Source organism: Dermacentor variabilis, chromosome 3, assembly GCF_050947875.1.
Source record: "Dermacentor variabilis isolate Ectoservices chromosome 3, ASM5094787v1, whole genome shotgun sequence".
NCBI lineage: Eukaryota > Metazoa > Arthropoda > Arachnida > Ixodida > Ixodidae > Dermacentor > Dermacentor variabilis.
The window spans coordinates 105,923,623-105,942,904 of NC_134570.1; the positions used below are offsets into that span (position 1 = coordinate 105,923,623).

Sequence of the window (19,282 nt, forward strand, 5' to 3'; positions counted from 1 at the left end):
TGAGTGAGTGAGTGAGTGAGTGAGTGATGAGATAACAACTTGTTCACTGGGGAAAAAAATATCGGTTAAGTCGATTCCTGCGAGTTCTGTTACGCGTAACAACTGCTCTAAAGGCGAAGAAAAATGCGATGAAGACCTCAATCACGGAGGCCATACATCATCCGCGAGCGACGGGTACGCGCCTGCTCTCGGCGGTTTGTCTACTAAGAGCCGCGCAGTAGTTAAAAAAGCTGAGAGAGAAACAGATTAGAAAAAAAAACTAAACATGCCATCAAAGAGGACGCACCCGCTGCCCCTCCCCCCTTCCGAGAGCTTCTCTTCGCGCACACGTGCACACCGGCGAAGCAGCTAGCTATAAGTCCACGTACCTGAGCGAGGCTCACACCGCAGCCATTACGCGATCAGCGCGTCGAGCGCATCACGCACCGGCGGCCGTACAGCCTGCAGTGTCCGCCGGCACCGCAAATTTTTCACGGCGCCGCCACGCCACGCCACGACCTCCGTCACGGTCGCACGCTTCACGCCGCCTTTCTCCGCAGGGGGAATACGTGCCTGCTTCGCGATTCGGCGAGAGGGGCAACTTAACGTTGGCGGCGTGTCCGGGCCGAGTGACTCGACCGAAAAAAATAAATAAAGTGGGCCGAAAAAAAAGGGAATAAGGCAACCGTTGACGCCGCCCCGACGAGACCGTTCCCGCCGACGCGTCGTCGCGCTTCGCCACGACATGCGTTCCTCCTCTCCCCTCTTGCCGCCGCCGCCGCCGCTGGCCGACGCGTCAGTTGACGCTTCGTGTAGTTTGCCCGCTGGTCACGCCGCCTGCAACACTGCCTGTACAGTACGTATACACCCTCCTCGACCAGCCTGGGCCTTCTTACATATACTATAATAATTTCTGCTCGCCAAGCCGCGTGGTGCATGGGGGGAGACGACACGTAATCGTTGTTCCTCTGAGTGCTCTCGCCACCAGCTCCGTCACCATTACCGCCGGCGCTGCAGCGTCCAATGGCTGAGGCGCCTTTCCCGCGGCATGAAGGTGTTTGGAGAAAAAGGCTGTAGAACCGCGTGCGTACAAAAAAAAAAATGGAAGCACTTCGAGGCGGCAACTTTTCATCCCCGCGCGCCTCCAGCTTGCTTCTCTCTCTCTCTCGCTCTGTCTCTTAGTTTAATGGGGTGAAGGCAACTACATTACAGGAAGAACGTTGTACGGCTCTCTCGCCAGGGTATTGTGCGCACTTGCCGACGCGCAGAGTCCATTTCCCACGTCCTGTACTGTGAGCGCAGGACCAATTTTGAGACGAACGCTGAAGAGTGCCCTTAGCGCGAAATGCATGACGGGACGGCAGCGGGAGCCGTCTGCTTCTATTTCTTTTTCTTCGTTTTTTTCAACGGCTGCCGCCGCTTTGGTCTCGCTTTGAAGCCAAAACTCGCGAAGTTGAGAGGTAGGGAAGGCCGTGACGTAAAGTGATGCTCGCACGCTTCGTAAAACAGCGCTAAATGTCCGCACTTAATCACTCGCGCGCGGCCCGGAGAGATAAATAAGGGAGGCCGGCGACTTTGCTGGCCAAAGGCACAAACATCGCCGCACCGCCGTTTCTATATAGTGTTGCATGCACAGCCACGGCGCCGTCTTATACGTCAAGCGTGGTACATATAAGGTCTCAGTCCATTTAGGTTCTTTCTCTCCGAGGCCCTTTGCTGCCCGTCGTATGACGCAGTACGCTAGTTACATGACGATGTTGATGGAGCCGACAATGGCGCAAGCAGCGAGCCGTACTGTATACGCGTCGGCTGGTTCACTGGGCAGGGTATACGCGAATAACGAAACGCTTGCTTGCTCGTTTGCTCACTAAAGAAACGTTCGTCTTCTTGCTTGCTTGCTTGCTTGCTTGCTTGCTTGCTTGCTTGCTTGCATGATCGCTTGCTTGCTTGAGTCGCACGAAAGAACACGGCTTCGAGGAAAGAGCGTTTTTGTGTGCAACTTTGCTAGTGCTTCGAGAATTTGCTCATTCGAGGTCAGCCAACTGATCGCGCATACGCAAATCATTATGAAGGGAACTTCAATTCCTCTTGCATGTCATCGTTTGTTCGTTTCGATCAAAAAAATTACTGCCGTTGTAGCTAAATAGTTCAGGGCGCCAGTTGGCTTAAAGGCATTGTGTGACGTTAAGAACATCCTTACTCATAACCTCCATTGACTAAAGATCCTGTGGCCTTAGCATTAACGGACATCTGTGCTTTTACAATGGCAAGAGGAACAGGGACCGAGAGAAAGCGAAAATATAAGTAAAGGGAAGGGGGTCAACGAGGCGCGCGTCCGATCTGTTACCCTACGCAGAAGGGAGGGAGGGGGAGATTTATATACGTAGCTCGGGGCCAGCTTTGATTACGTTATTAAAATGCATGTAAAACGTAGAAATGCTTTTATTAGACAACTGATTGGCTGATTTGAATGAAATGTATTGCATTTCGGAGATAACGTTACATTACAGCAAGTCTATGAAGCGCAATTTTGATTTGGAATATCTATTTCTTATTTTTTTTTTTTACAAGTGTTGCCGAAAATTCGTAAATTCCAGAAAAGTAGAGTGACGAAGTTTAGAAAGCCGTAACTCTTCACTGAAAAGAGATAGCGCAGTTCTGTAAACTGAATCTGTTAGAGCATCTCAAGCGGATGATTGTGATATGTGAATTTGCAGCTTACGTGAAACTGTCACAATGTCTACGAAGCTCTTGAAACAATCGTACACGCGAATTAGCTGTATATATATTTCACGGCGCTGTATAATACATCAATTTGTCCGCTTTATATTTATAATTAGGTGCCGCTTACAGAATTTTGATAGATATATCGTTTTCTCTCTCTTTCTTTTTTCATGAGTTACAATGTTACCGACATAATACTTACCGACATCTAAAACATTTTCAATTATCAAGAGCTTTTCGAACGAAATTGACGACGAATCTAAAATCCACTTCCGACATTTAATAGATTTTAACTTTTCCCTGCTTAATAACGTGATAGATCTCATCAGAATTGGTGCAATAGTTGCCGAGGAAAAAAAAAGCGAGAAGCTCCGTCCCCGTGTACCTAAAGAAACTAGGGAGATTAGCATTGGACGGAACGCAAGCCGTGTATATGAGATATGTGACATGGGACGAAATGTCCATTAAGTGAGAGGAAGGCATTTGGACGCCAAGTGGACGTCAAGAGGTTTGCGCAAAAGGCAGTAGTATGTTTTCAGACATGTTCGCAGCAGCAGACTCGGAACATTCCCGTTGTTTCTTGACCAACCACTCGTTACGTATACGTGATCTGTGTCGTAATGCGACAGCAATTGTACGGACGCTCGAGGCGTATACTGTTATGATTGGCCAAGAACGTCCACACTTCGACTGGCACAAGCCCGGTTGCACATACACAGGGGGTCACAAGTTGGTTTTTTTTCCGGGCATTTACGCATGTTGCCGACATTCCCAGCTGCATGCCCAGAAGCCAGAGTTGTCTCTTCGGGAATATGCCGCAGTGCTGTGGTACAGGCCCGGTGTTCCCACACAAATGACACAATCAGTGGCACGTAACTAGTAGTTCAAGTTGTCGTAGACAGGGTAAGGCAGCAGTCATGAATAGTCAACAGCATTGACCCGCAAAGTTGGGGGCAGAGGCAAATGACGCCTAGGCTCTCTTTTTTAATATATATATATAAAGAAAGGCATTGGGAGTGTCCAAACGTGGTCTAAACTCAAGTAAGAACGCCCTCGTCTGCACAACCCATAAGCTGCGAACTGTGCGATCCCGAGTGTCAACTGCACAGATACATATACGTCCGCGCGTACACCACACCCCGCCTATAATATGCACGGCACAGCCACGATCGAGTGTTGGCACAGTGAATAGAGAGATGAACGGACGGACAGCTGAGTGTTAAGCGCGTCCGCTTTGAAGTCCCTGCGCGCGCGCACACGCCCTCTCGCGGCACTGCGCCGCCTGGCGCCCAATCTGTCTTGACGGGAGTCGCAACGGGCGCCGCCCTTAAGCCTAAACAGCGAGGCGGTGCCATCAGCACGTGCGTCCAGTAATCTGCTTCCATCGTCACTGCTCGACGGGCCTTTCGCTTTCGACTGAAGGGGTCGCGCGCATACGTAACTATGTAGCTTATACGCGAGTCAATGATTGCACATATGGGTTTACATGAGACAGGCACCTCGTCCTCGCTTGCACATACGCCGCGCTCGCGGAAGATGTGTCTATTTGGCACAGTCGGGCGCGCGGCGATGCGGCTAAAGTGTCATATACGCGCACGGTCCGACCGGAGACGGAAACCGCGCGGCACTCGTGCGCGCTGCGAGCGGATTTATACGTGGGCGGCGTTAAGTAGCTTAGCAGGAAAGCGGGATACGGAGGGCGCGAAGTTAGGAGCGTTGTACGGTGATACACTGCCCTAGGAGGGTGCGTCCTTGACTGACGCCTACAGGTGTGCGCGAGAACAAACCGGAATATAAGGGGAACTGGGCGGGGGGGGGGGGGGGGGCTTTATTGTGAGTTGCAGCCGCACGAAGCCCACAGGCAATGAAGGCACGCGTGGACAGGGTGGGGTAAATTACCTGTTAGCTTTACTTGAAATATAGAAATGCTAAGGAAAGGGAAGTGAACGTGGACGCAAAGAGAACTCGCTGTCCTTGGGAGCCGAATTGACACCTTCCACATCACGCCCGTTTTCTATTATATTTGCGTAGGTGTAATATATCCGTAGTCTTGGGAGTGTTAACCAGTGCCACGCGCGGGAAGGGCAGCGAATTTGGAACATTATTCCAACTGCAGGGGTATGCGTGAACTTCTTGAGCCGGACGAATAAACCAGCACGACTATATGCTAGGTAGTTAATGTAACCAAGGCTGCCGCCGAGGCGTTTGCTATGCTATAGTGAGAATAATAAGGTGGACCGAGGGGCTCAATATCGTGTTAAAATAAATTATGGTATTTTACGTGCCAAAACCACTTTCTGATTATGAGGCACGCCGCAGTGGGGGACTCCGTAAATTTGGACCACCTCGGCTTCTTTAACGTGCACCTAAATTTAAGTACACTGGTGTTTTCTCATTTCGCCCCCATCGAAATGCGGCCCCTGTGGCCGGCATTGGATCCCGCGACCTCGTGCTCAATTTCCGGTAAGTTGCAGGGACACGTGAGTATATAGGGATGTGCTAACCTAGGTACAGTCGGCCGAGGTTTTCATAGGCTTATATAGCGCAAAACAACAAGGAACGTGTTCTTCCTGCCCGCCTCTGTGGCGTTGTCAATGTATACGAGAGTGCCACGGCAAGAAAGCCGAACCTGCCCACTTAACGATCTGTCGAGCGTGACGTCACCAAAACTCGACTGCGTCGCCGTCAGTTTCGGTGGATGGTCGACTAAGAGAGTGATGTGTGCTCGTGAGCTCATGCACATTGATTTACCTGGACAGTTCCGATAAGTCCGAGTGGCACAATTTTTGTCCGTGGTAATGCTGAATACTCGGAAGTGTCAATGTATTTGTCTGCGCCAGGAATGGGCAAAGATACTTTGCATTTGTATCGCGATACGATACAGGATGCTCTGTCAACAAGTGATACACATACACAAGGTATTTACCTCAGTTATTGTATCCGACATAATACTTTCCATTTGTATATTAAGATTATTCGATACATTCGCCGATTTCTTGTTATATATCTATATAATGAAGCTGCAAACGCGTAGATGCACAAATATGTTTGCTTGAAAATTTCTTAACTTCGACCAACCTTGCTTCGTTTAAATGAAACGTCTGTTAGTATCTCAAAATTGGTGTCTTTCTTGCTGAAAATATAATATTTTCATTCTGGAACAATTTATTGCGGTTGCTTTAGCCGTTAACATGAAAGCTCTTTATACGCAGTGCCGTCAGTGGTTTTTGCTTGTCGCATTTGTAGTTGATGAGAGCCGCTGCTCTGCTTGTCGGCCAGCTAGCGGGTCGCCATCTAATTTCATCTAAGAACATCAATAAGAAGCCTCTGCACGATGACGCAAATTACCGCTGTGGAGTTTCACCTTCTGAAGTTTCTCCGCCTGCCCTCGCTGGAGGGTTCTGGTAGAAAGACGAAGGAATGTTGCTGTCTTTAGTTTTATTTAGGTGGCTTAGTCGCAGAAATATCGGCTTGAGAAGCGGAGTCCAGCCAACGTTTACAGTTGCGCACGGTGATGATGTGATGGCCAGTATCTTGTATCTTAAGATACACGATACATTCTTTCCTGTATCGCAAAAACAGATACTGATACACGTCTTGTCAGACGTATCATGATACAGATACAAGATATCCAAAGAGTACTTAAGATACTTTGCAAGATACATGTATCTTCGATATACTGCCCAGCACTGGTCTGCGCTTGTATACAACACTGTTGGCGCCTTTCTGCAGTAGGCATTTTCTTGATTTATTGACAAGCGTGTGAGTTATCTGTGTTGCTCTCTATAGTTTGTCTCACAGAAACATGAGAGCGATGCCGGAAGGTATACAGTTGCTTGCAGCGATACAAACCACGGGCCAAACTAACCGAGCTTTTCTCGGACCATAACCTTCTTAAAAGAAATTAACCTGCAGCTGCGCGCAAGACCACAGCTGACGGACGTCTTGTCGATTTCCTGCTGCAGCCGCATATATATATCCCCAAAACATACAACGCATTCGTGTTAACTAATGGTGTCGTTGGAACACGCGGCCGAAAGCGTATACTATATAGGGCATCTTCAGAACCGTGAATTCGTTGCAACAGCACGTGTACCTTACGCCTTGTCTATCGTTCAGGCCTTGCCAGTGTACAGTCGCGTGCTGACACCACTGCCCTCTTCCCGAGCACTCTGCGGCACCGTTTCCCGGACGCGCTTTTCCAGCCCGGGCTTTCCTTTACACGTTCACGGGGCCACCTGCGACGCTCATCACGTGTGTGGCCGACGACAACACCGCGCGACGAACGAAGCAACAATCTCGGGAATAGCGTGCTCTCACGCAACTCACAAGCAAGCGCGTTGAAAAAAAAAAAAAAAGCAGAGTACGAAAATTCGCCCTGTTGATCTAGGTTGCACGCACTATCACACTTTATCACGCACGCAGTTACACGCACCACTCGCTTGAAGCGTTCAATGGGCGCATCGCACAACAACCTCACGCTGGCGTCTCGACCGCCGAGGACAATCCCGACACCGGGTGGCGACAACGACCGCGCAGCGTAACGCGCGCCACGCGCCGTCGAATTGGGCGAATCCTGTCAGCTGCGCCAATGTGCGTACTTTTTTTTTTTTACTTTTACACCCTTTTATGCGCGTTGTCCACGCCACAACGCTGCACGATACGCGCGATTCACGCGCTCGGGCAAACAACCGTTCGCGGTTTCTCGCCCGTCGACGCTGGTTCGTGCACCGGCGTTAAATGAAAAGCCGTATGCGTCGAGAAGCGTGCGTGCTCGCTAGGGCGACAATGGCGAACGTGCGTGTCAGCTTCCCTTCGTACGAGAGAGAGAGAGGGAGGAACGGCTGGAGTCGTCGCGACTTCGGCGGAGATGCCTCGTCTGGCTCTTACGGGAGCGTAATCGTCGAGGCTCGACGGGCAACTCCAATGGAAAGGAAAGCAAAACAGAACGAAATAAAAGAGAGGAGGCTCTTTTTCCGGCGAACTTGGAGAGCGTTGCCGCCGTGATGCCGTTGTGTCATCGCTGCCTGCCAGCAGCAAGCTCGCGGGCAAGGCAGGTGAGCGGGTGGTGGACAGCCCCTGCCTCTGTCTTTCACGCGCGTGCTCGGAAACCATTGTGCGTGGCGGCGCGCCCGGCGGCTGCGTGTGGTGAAACTGATGGCTCTTGAATGGCGGGGGCGGAGCGGCTTCAATAGGGCCGCGGACAGGCAGCGATTACGCGTCCTCGCGCGCGGTTTGCGGTTTGCACAACGTGTTGAAAGGAAGGACTGCTTCGACCGGTTGGCTGCGTCCGTGGAGCAGCGTGCAGTATATGCTCTCTATAACATGCACGGGGCTATGGGGTTGCAGACGTTCAATGTAGATCACTTTCGCCACGATTCTCCCGAGCTTCGGGTTACTGATTTGCGTGTACAAGATGTGGTCACCCGGGCATGTTACGTAACGCAGCAGAAACGCGTAGCTTCCATGAGTCTCGAAGAAAGCCTAGCGCGTGCCATTTTGCTTGGAGAGAAGGTTCGTGGCATATGATGCACGTATATAGGCGTGAGGTTCCGTGTACCTGTGGGTCGAGGGATTTCGTCAGGAACGCCCCCGCAGGTGGCCAACGAAAACGGTGCGATGGTTGGTGATAGGAGCGCTCGGTAACTACGAGAAAACAAAAAGAGCGCAATAAACCGTCTATACTACGAATTGAATACAAACTGGCTGGAAGAACGCTACTTCTTCAAAGCAATATGCTATATGCTCTCAATATTGTGACGAGCTCTCGTATGGTGGAAGGTAAAGCGGTGAGCAGCTGTCGATACGTGGCGTGACAGATGGGGACGGCGTTCACAAGTGGCTCTCTCAACCATGGGGAAAGCACAAGCTCCTTGAGTCGTTTGCGTTGTGCCTCGAAAATGAAAGCCTCTCGCACGTATACAGCTCTGAAAGCAGTGCGTGAACAGCATGTATTGCTGGTGTCGTGACGGAAACAGCTCACTTTTACCGAAATCAGGTCCGAGCGCTTCGAGTCAGAAGGCAGGGGGGTTGATACAGCACGACCTGACCGCGTGTGTATACATGAAATCGTTCTTTTATTTTTGTTTATTTTTCTTATCTTTTGTTTTTTGCGGACCGATATCTGGGCATCAGTATACCTCGAGTCGAGACAACAGAGCTCTTTGCTCTTGCATGTTTCCTGATCGCGAACTGTCGGCTCCTATAGCGTCCTCGTTTGCATGTATCCTGGCCATCGAGGAGGGCTGAGTCATCCTATCCACCCTTCTGGGCGGGTTCATCCAAGCACATGCATTCGGCGTTCACGCAGCTCGACCAGCCGTGGAGATTTTAGGCATGATTCGGCCCAACCGCAAATTTCGGACTGCCAGGTCGAATCGACCAGTTTTTGTCGGCTTCGCATTAAACGCTTTTGCGGTATAGCTAAGCGTTTGCTTCTTTCGCGAGACCAGGGCCGATATAGTACGAGGATTAATTTCGTTCAATTCCGTGATTTTCTTATGACCCGTCGTTCACGGCCGGCCGATCCCAGTGATAAAGTGATAGCATTGGGATAGAATCGGTGCATTAGGCCAGCCTGTAGCTCACCGGATGCAGTTCTTTTGATAAGTTCCCTCGAGGAGCCTAGACTAAGAACTTCACGTTGCCATCGCTGGACGTTGTCGTATTTCCGCTCTACATCAGCAGTCAAGGTTGGGAATTTAATTTCCACCTGCGCTGGTCTTATTGCGTGGACTGAAGCTTCGAAAACACCGAATAATAATAATAATAATAATAATAATAATAATAATAATAATAATAATAATAATAATAATAATAATAATAGAAACGCTTGTTTATAGATTTCGGTGCGTGTTAATGAAATTCGCCTGTCAATTTTTTTTTCGCCAGCCCCCTACCATATACGGCGTTGCTCATGCTACAGGCTATGGAGGTGAACACTCAATCAGTTGAGTCGCACATTCACACGCACAGGCCCACATTCGCATACAACAGACACACGGCGCGTAAAGATATACTCGATTTTGGCGCTGCTACGTAAGAGTGGAACCTTTATACAACGAGTGCCTCTACAGCGAAATGACCCGTATACAACGAAGGGTTCATTATGTCCCGGCCGGATCCATATAGGTTTTATACGTATTGTGAACGGCTCTCTAACGAAGACCACTACAGCGAATTTTCCTTTACAGCGAAGTAAGTTGGGCGTCGCGCCGACGGCTGATTTGTTGCCCTACAACGCACACCACGCAGCGGTGTCGACCCGGCTGTTCGGTGATGTCGCCAAGGTGCGCTCTGCAGACCACTAACCTAACCTAACCTAACCTAACATGTGCTATATATGGCTAACGGCAGACCAGCGTGTCGATGTACGTCAAGCGAGCGTTACAGCCCCGCTGCACTGCAGCTGGAATCGCTAAGCTTGTGTGCTGCTTGTTGTAACGCAGCAACGAGTGTGAAGCCTGGCAAATGCATCGCTGTTGGTGAGGACGTACACGATGATGCAGTGGTAATAATTGACGACCGACGACGTCCTCAGAGCCATCTAAGGCGAGAAAGATGCGAATGTCAAGGAAGACGACAGTGGACGCAGATTCTGTAAAGGATCCAAGAATTTTGACCGCTAGGGAGACGGTGCCTCTATTCCACGATCTGCAGCTTCGCTTTGCGTGTTGTTCCCGAGTTTCCCCACGGAGCATGGCCCCAGAGCATGCGGTCAGCCTGTGTGCAATAAGATTGACTGCAGTCCCGCATTCTGCAAAAAAATTAAAAATAGAAATAAAAAATAAACAAATAAAAAATAAAGAAGATAATCATTAGCTTTGTTTCTCGTTGTTCAATATTCGGCTGCGCTTAGTGTATGCATAAACTGAACTACTGAAGCTGGATTGGTACTCATATGCGTAACAATCATTTGTATTGTCAGAATTCATCTCATCGCAAAAAAAAAAAAAAAAAAGAAAAACATTGTGAGAGAGAAGCGGAAACGTTGCAGCCCGATGTTCGATGAACAAAGGTACTGTTGTATTACCGGGTCCTTCTTTACCCGGCACACCCTGCATGTCCCTCCCCGCGCTTCTGCGCGCATGCGCCGTTGAACCGGCCAACCCCGTGTAGTATTGCTTACGCACACATGGGCCCTTCGCTTTACCCACGTATATAGGCTTAACACAATAAGGGGCGAGACGGACTGGCGCTCCCCAGCTCCCTGCAGGAAGCCCGTTTCATATTTCCCATTCACACACACTCGCACGAACACCACATATGCGCTGACAGTGTCTGTCAAAGGGCGGGATTTCGTGCGGGTGGAGGCCGCGGTTTGCATGGATGCCGATAACCGCGGAGAAGGCTTCGGATGAGAGGAGGAGAACGACCGGGTCAGGAGTATAGCGGATCGGATGATCTCACCGCGGCCTTGGACACACGAAGCTTGGCTCAACCGCGTATGAAATATGACCGAGCGAGATTTTAAAACAGAGAGAGAGAAAGAAAATGAAAAGCGAGATAAGTTGACAACGGGCCGAGCACGTAGGATTTACGCGAGGAAGCGTATGCACATGTCAAGCGTGTCTTACGCAAATAGAATACGACGGCTCAAGTGAACCATTGTGCCCGGTTCTTGTGTCGAGGCCTAAACGCAGTGTATGTATAAAGTAGGTGGTGGGCGAGGTTTGCCAGGCGCAACCGTGCTGTGGCTCGCTTGCTTCCCGCGTCATCAACTGTGCGCATGGGAGGAGGTTCTTGGGCGGGGTGGAGAGGTGGAGGCACCCAGCGTCTCCATTCTGCATACGCGTGTATATGTATATATATGTATATAGCAGTGGAGATATGATGGAACAGGAATATCTGTAAGAGGAGCGAGAACTGAGTGGAGATGGAACAAAGTTGTAAGGAGTCACTGAAGGAAGCGCCTTAAGTACCATTCCGCCACCTCACTTCTCCACACTTTAATAACTAACTAACTAACTAACTAAATAAGAAGGATTTCGACAGAAACAGCTACGGCTCTTCCGATGAGGACAACGAAGACGTCAATTGTACTGCAGCACAGCATGACAACGACTATTGTACGATGGCTATAGCACGTTATCCTGTCTATATATTTAAATATACAAGAAAGTCCCCTCCGTACTTCCAGTGAAGAATTATTTTTTTTTTAAAGAAAGGGCGTCTCGCGCTCAGCTCTGCTTTCATCTTGCTCATCTTTCGCAACAAGATCGGATTTTATGGTCCAGAACAAAGTAGCAGTCAAAACAACAGCTATTTTTTTTTACATTTCTTTTTAAGGGGCCTTTAAGGGGCCTTTAAGGGAAACACGCAGGCCACTGTACGAAGCGCACACATACGATTCGTGAACATTATGCTATAGTATAATGTACTATACATAGTGCAGTACATTACATATACATACATATATCTATACTATAGTACAATTAATAGGAACATCTATAGATGCTCCTGTTCGCGCGTCAGTAGCAGCCACTGTGTACAGAAAACGAGAGAGAGAGAGAGAGAGAGAGACGAAGAGGAAAGGCATACAGAAAACTAAAATCCAAGCGGCGTCGTAGGGGTGTGGGCGGGAGGGGGTCTCTTCAGCACGTCACAAAACCCGCAACCCGGGCCTGACAAAAAAAAAAAAAAAAAGCAAATGAAATCGAGGAACGCTGGCTGGGGAAAGGAACAGTCCAGGCAACAGCGCGCGTCAGATGCCAGATGGCGGCTCGCGGGAAGAGAGGTGTGTGGCTTCATACGACTTCTCTTCAGGCTTGTCGTCGGTGGCGCGGCCGTCCACGGGGGCTGAAGCCCCGCCGCCGGCCGTGTCCAGCCTCCCGTGGCGGCGCTTATTTCCACGAGGTGATGACGACGGCGTTTCCGAGCCCTTCTTCGCCCAGTCGGCGTTGCGTGCGCGGGCTGCCGCCGGTTTAGTAAGGGGGCGAGGAGGAGGAGGAGAAGTGTCAACACGCGCCAGCCAATAGGAAGCGCGCTTTTTCGCGCCTGTTGACTCGCGGGGGGAACAGCCGTGGGCGCACGTATATATAAGCGGAAGCGCGCTTGCTGCGTATCGTCGAGGGCGCCCCCTAAACCACTGTTGTTCCCACCTTTCTTTTTTCGTTGCAACTCCAGGCTTTATATCGTTGTTGTTGGTGTTTCGCTCTCGGATATAACTTACGGAGGCGGCATCCTACGCATTATATGGACTGCCCAGCTCCATTTTTTTTTCTCTCTTAATGTCAATTAGTATATCGGCTATACCCGTTCGCTGTCTAATCCACACCGCCCGCTTCCTGTCTCTTGGCGCCTATAACAACGCCTAAAACGCCTAACAATTTTTCGTTCCATCGCTCCTTGCGCGGTCCCTCAACTTGTTCTCGAGCTTCTTTGTCAACCTCCAAGTTTCTGCCTCATATGTTAGAGCCGGGAGAACACTGATTGTACTCTTTTCTTTTCAATGAAACTGGTAAGCTCTCAGTCACGATCAGGGAATGCCTGCCGTATGCCACTCCAACTCATTATTATTATTCTGTAACTTTCCTTCTCACGACCAGGGTCCCCCTATGAGTAAGAGACCTAAATAAACGTATACCCATTTTTTCGTTTGTTTATAGTTTCTTCGCTGTGGTCATGTTGTTCACAGGCTGTCCAACCTGTTCGCTTTCAGAACTACCCGATAGTGCCTTTCCACCTCCGATTTCGCAACTTTATAGACACTAGCATATCGTGGTCCGCATCCATCTGTAAAACACTCGGCACCCGAAAGAATGAGTACAAAAAAGATGGAATAAGTAAAAGCCACCGCCGTGTACGCATTTGGCCATAGAGATTCCAGCTGGTCCAAAGGTGCGGGCTCGTTTCACTACCTGCATGTCGGCTACTAATGGCCGGACCAGCCGAACAACGACGCAAAAGAGTTTCACTGAACGATGCGCATGAAAATAAAACGCTATAAACTTATATGAATGGTAATGAAAGAAGCTCTATAAGCTCCAAGTCCTCTCTTAAAATTGTTTGAACAAAAACGCAAGTCACTTTCCAGTATACATTACCAGGTATTTCGCGATTCAGCCGCGTGTCCAGTATATTAAAACAGATATTCCAGCGCCCAAAGTTAAATGCAGCGAATGTTTACCGAAAAAAGAAAAGTCGTCACTTCAAGTTTCCCATTGACAAGACTACCAATGATGCCACATAGAGTTTCATGCACCTACCGTAGGGGTAGCTGTGGCGCTGGTGTCTATACGGGAGCTGCGAGCAAGGGTAATTGAGTCAGCGTGGGAATGATGGGTATATAGTACATGCGTTTGCCTACGGCTTCTTCCTTACGGCTTTAAACGGCTGCGTGACTTCGCAAACTCATCATTTTCCAGAAGGCACTGGCGTCTATGAATGATTAAGTGACCGTCGATAAAATTGTCCGGCGGCAGGATTCGAACGCAGGACATCTAGGACGATATCGAAAGCATTACGCCGAGGACAAGCGGAACCACTGCAATTAGCAGCGATTATGCGTTTTCTCCGAGTGTTATTGCCTTCATCATCAAAGAAAAAGAAAGTATTGATTGCCTTGAAATTCGGGTTAGTGAAGGCAGATAAAGCGTTGTAAACAAAACCACAAGATTGTCTGAAGCCACAAGCACGAAGATCAGATAAATCCATGCACTAATCATCATTCGCATGGTGGCTGAACGATCACAGCGCAAGAGTTCAAGTAATTGTCAATCATAGTAATTATAGTAATTACGTAGTAATTATTGTAGGAAACTGTATCGATGACACGACTGAATGCGTGGACATTTATTTACTGCATACATAGAACACTTCTCAATATGTTTACATATACTTGGTTTCGGATACTCTTCTTTTTTATTTGTTTAGAGTACTTCATGCATATTGAATGAATCGCCATGGTTAGCAAACAGCTTGTCATAATTCAATTCTTTTGACTCGTTGTACTATGGAGGCTGTAGATATTTACTTGTCTATAGTGAGTAGGAATCAACGAAAGCGTGTCATATAAAAAAAAGAAAGACTTAAATCGACTTGCTATCAGGAGATGTCGGCGCACACACTGTTAGCAAAAATGATCCGAGATGGGAGTAAATGGCTTGTCCTCTAGCGCATTCCCTGATGGGAGGTAAATATACTCCGGGTAGGCGGAGTAAAAGATTTACTCCGCTGCTGAACGGAGGTTGTGGAGGCACTTATGGGAGTATATGTTTACCTCCATCGCGGAGGTTGTGGAGGTACTTATGGGAGTATATGTTTACTTCCATCGCGGAGGTTGTGGAGGTACTTATGGGAGTATATGTTTACCTCCATCGCGGAGGTTGTGGAGGTACTTATGGGAGTATATGTTTACTTCCATCGCGAAGCTTCTGCGGGCAACTATGGGAGTATATGTTTACCTCCATCGCGGAGGTTGTGGAGGTACTTATGGGAGTATATGTTTACTTCCATCGCGGAGCTTTTGTAGGGAACTATGGGAGTATATGTTTACCTCCATCAAAGAGCTTTCGCATGGAACTATGGGAGCATGTGTTTACCTCCATTGCGGAGCTTTTGTAGGGAAATATGGGAGTATATGTTTACCTCCATCAAGGAGCTTATGCAGGGAATTATGGGAGCATGTGTTTACATCCATCACGGAGCTTTTGCAGGAAGCTATGGGAATACTTTTTTACATTCGAGGGAGGCTTTTCAAAGTACCATAGTATTTCTTTACAATGATCATGGAGGTTTTACAGGAACATATGGGAGTATCTGTTCACATGACTCGGCTAGTATGCCAATTTAAGAATTTTCAATATTGATTTTCCACACTGAGAAATACACAATATATTGGTTTGCAAGCTAGAAGATGCAAACAAAAGTAAGCAAAGTAGTGCTTTGTAGAAAATAAATTTATTGCATAAGCAGAGGCAAGGAAGAAATGGACGACGCAAGCACAATCTCTCAACTGGTTTTTGATTCTTTCTTGCCCATGTGTTATCTACACAAACCAAACAGTAAGAATAGAAAGCAACTCATCCAGCTGCAGGTTTAAGCCAAGACCTTATGAAGTACATAAAAAATACATGGAAATCAGCCACAAGTGCCTAAACAAGGCGCAATACAGTTATTGTAGAAATAACATAGCTATAACAGTGCATTCTCTGACAAATCTAGACTGTGGTACTACAAAAGGTAAAGAGGACATCATTTCTCATTAATATTGACATGTGCAAGAGTTAAAGCAGCAAAAAGTTGAGAAGACGCCAAAACACTTATTGCACTTCAAAATTAAATTAGGAAAATGAAAGTTCTGGTAGGCACTGAGCCATTTTTACTGTGACAAGCTGGCAGAGTTCAGCTTTGCTTTTTTCCCCCATATTACCGAAAGGCAAACATAGTGGCTAAGAGAGAGTCGTAAGGGATGGTAAAATGTTCATTGTATTGTACCCCGACTTTAAGAGCAGGTGAAAGTGCATGCCCTTAATAGCAGCACCGCCTCACAATTCCTTGCACAGACTGACTCTAGGAACTTTGAAGCCGGTGGATCATGCCCTTAGCTCCGAACATACGTCATGCTTAAATTTCTTAACACAATAACATTGAAAGAAAAAGCAGTCTCAAGAAAAGCAACAAAAGTGGCAGAATAATGACAAGTGGGCTTCTGATGGCCATCATCCAAACTTCCTTACTGATATTCCACCTGGACAATGCTGCTGGTGCAAGAAGGCTTACAGAGCCTTAGAACCACTGTGGGCTCACTTCTGACGATTAAAGGCAAAAAACAGGCAGTGCTGAAGACCGCATCATAAAAGAACATGTGGCCTAGTTGAGATGACAACTTTTGGAAGCTTCATTCCGTAACATGTTGGGAAGGATAAAAAGTAAAAAAAAAATCTTTCAGTGAAGTGTGCCAATCTGAACTTAACATTACAGCGCAAACACCTAAGACGAACCACAAAAAGACACAACACACACTGGCGCTTTTTGTGGTTCGTCTTAGGTGTTTGCGCTGTAACGTTAAGTTCAGAATTATGTACCAACTAGGCCCAAATGAAGTTTTACTATGCCAATCTGACAACACTGTTATAAGAGATTTCTCACACCCTTCAGAGGAATAAGGGATCTGATTGCTGGCTCACAGCCTTGCTTGCACACAGCAAGTGCTGCTGCGCTCGAGCATGGTCAAGGCTGGTTGTATTAGTGATAGCCTGCATGCAGGCTAGCAGCAGCTTGGCATCTGCTTTTATGGCAGCAGCCATACAAGGACCTTGCTGACTTTTAACACAAAGCCAGTATAATAAAATGCGAGAAACAAAAATTATGAATTACTTATTCAGAAACCGTGCAAATAAGCTATGTATTCAAACAAGGTATATGCAGGTAACTTTTATTTTATAATTGTTGATAATTATGTCTCAAAACAAGTTCAAGGCTCCGAACCAGCATTGCATTTACATTTAATGTAGCTGCATCCACATTGTAACTTTTCTTAACAGCATCGCTTAAGATGTTGGAAGCCTCAATGGCACTGCATATATTGCACATAATTAAAAAAAGAATATAGACTGTAACCATTGTGAAACACCTCGTAACAGTGTCGCTGTATGACAATGACACTGCAGATATTACACATAACTAATAAGTAAATAAAAGGTACATATAAGCAACGAAATAGAAAGTGCACTAGTAGCAGACAAGGGAGGCATGTTAAACATCACATTAAAATGGCATAAGGCATTTGAACATAATGCTGAGAACACTTGTGGTTTACGATAATCATCAAGTGAAGCATGCAGAAAAGTGTTAGCCATGTTAGCCAATTCCACGGCCTTCAAGACCTACAATGCCATAAACTAGTGTCTCAAGGTGTACACTCCTGGCCATTTGTGCAACTGAAGTCAACGAAGTATGCTTCCATGCAAGCCAGGGTACCATCTCTTTTCCGGTTTGCACTGCACTCTTTTCATATGTTGAATACAAACCTTGGCCACCTTGGCAAGGAACAGTACCAACAGATGAGATAAAACAAAAGACAAACACAGTGCTGACTGACAAGTGGATACGTTTGCTGCCATGCTTTCCCTTTTCACACTGTCACGAGTCACCGGCAGAGCATGTGCGATAATGTGGAGCAGACGACATTGGTCAGTGAAATGGAGAATGGATACATGAGGTGAGGAAGCATGTGAAGTGTCAGAGAAAAATTGAAGGAAAAGGGGAGGAAAACCAAGGAGCGCGCATTGCTGACATGGATGAGAAGCAAGGCAGTCGCATCTCTAGCTGTGCTTTGGAGATGGGAACTAGTAGCTTGGGACCACGGACAGACAAGAGGACATACAAGAGTTGGCCAACAACAGCTTCCAAGACCTGACTACATCGCCATGACTATGCTCTGCAACCCCAACCCAACGCCACACTGCCATAACCGGCCTTGTCCAGTGCCACAATCACCTGACCACGTCGGCCACACAATGCCTGACTAGTCCAGACTGCGTCCTGTGTAATGCAAGTCTCGTAAGGGGGCTACAACCTCGTCACTCACAACGAAGGTCTATGTCTACGTCGTGTTGCAACTATGCAGGCTGACATCTTGCACCACGCCTTGCCGACGTTCACTGCTACTCTGACAGTCAGAACATTCAATTCTTGGGGACTGTCACTTGGCCAGTCAGACTATAAACATTATACAGCTAATTTCTCATTTGTTTTGATTATGTATATACCTAGTTTTGTTAATCTCTTTTGTGTACAGGGTATATTTTGTGCGCACTTACTTTGCTGGTCATTTGTTTTGGGTTATATTGTGTCTTGGGAAAAATATTTAACATATTTGCATTGCGTCTGTTCATTCCTGGAGCGGTGAAATTCGTGACAGTTGGCAAGCCTGTCAGGATTTGTTCTTCCTGTCGTGCTCTGCCACATGAGCAAGGGTCTCGCTTATGCCACGGATGTACGGTACTGGAGCCCGTTTTTTGGGGGGTCCAGGGTGGGTGGGTACTACGTGAGCCAGCTGGCACCCTACTGAGTCAATGAAGTACTCAGGGTATCCCCAAGCCATCAATTCCCACCGCACAAGTGAATTGTCTGCCATGTGGTCTTCTGCTGTTGTGCACACATTTTTCACCCAACGAAGGAGAGAGCAGACAACAGACCTCTTCTGCGAAGCAGGGTGCACCAATGTGTAGTTGAGGTAGCGCCTCGTGTGAGTTAGCTTCCTAAACACCTCGAATAACAGGTTTGGCCCTTCGCATGGCACAAGGGTGTCCAAGAATGGCAGTTGACCTTCACATTCCACTTCTATGGTGAACCTAATTTTGCTTGCAATTGTTTAAGTGAGCCGTGAAGAGGTCGAGGTTTAAGTCAAGGTTAGCTCGTTTACATCGACACCTAAGGTCTTATTCAGATATGTCGACTGTTTCAGAGTTTTGCAACAACAGAATATTCACCTCTTCACGGCTCACTTAAACAGTAATGCAAGCAGCAATTAAGTTCACCATAGAAGTGGAATCTGAAGGCCAACTGTCATTCTTGGACAGCCTCGTGCAACATAAAGGGCCAAACCTGTTATTCGAGGTGTTTAGGAAGCTAA

General features: G+C 47.7%; 1 protein-coding gene across 1 annotated transcript in view; it reads left to right on the forward strand.

Moving 5' to 3' along the window:
* The window catches only part of LOC142576139 (uncharacterized), a 199,177-nt gene that overhangs the window by 41,457 nt on the left and 138,438 nt on the right, over window positions 1-19,282 (forward strand). The gene's annotated exons all lie outside the window — the stretch shown is intronic.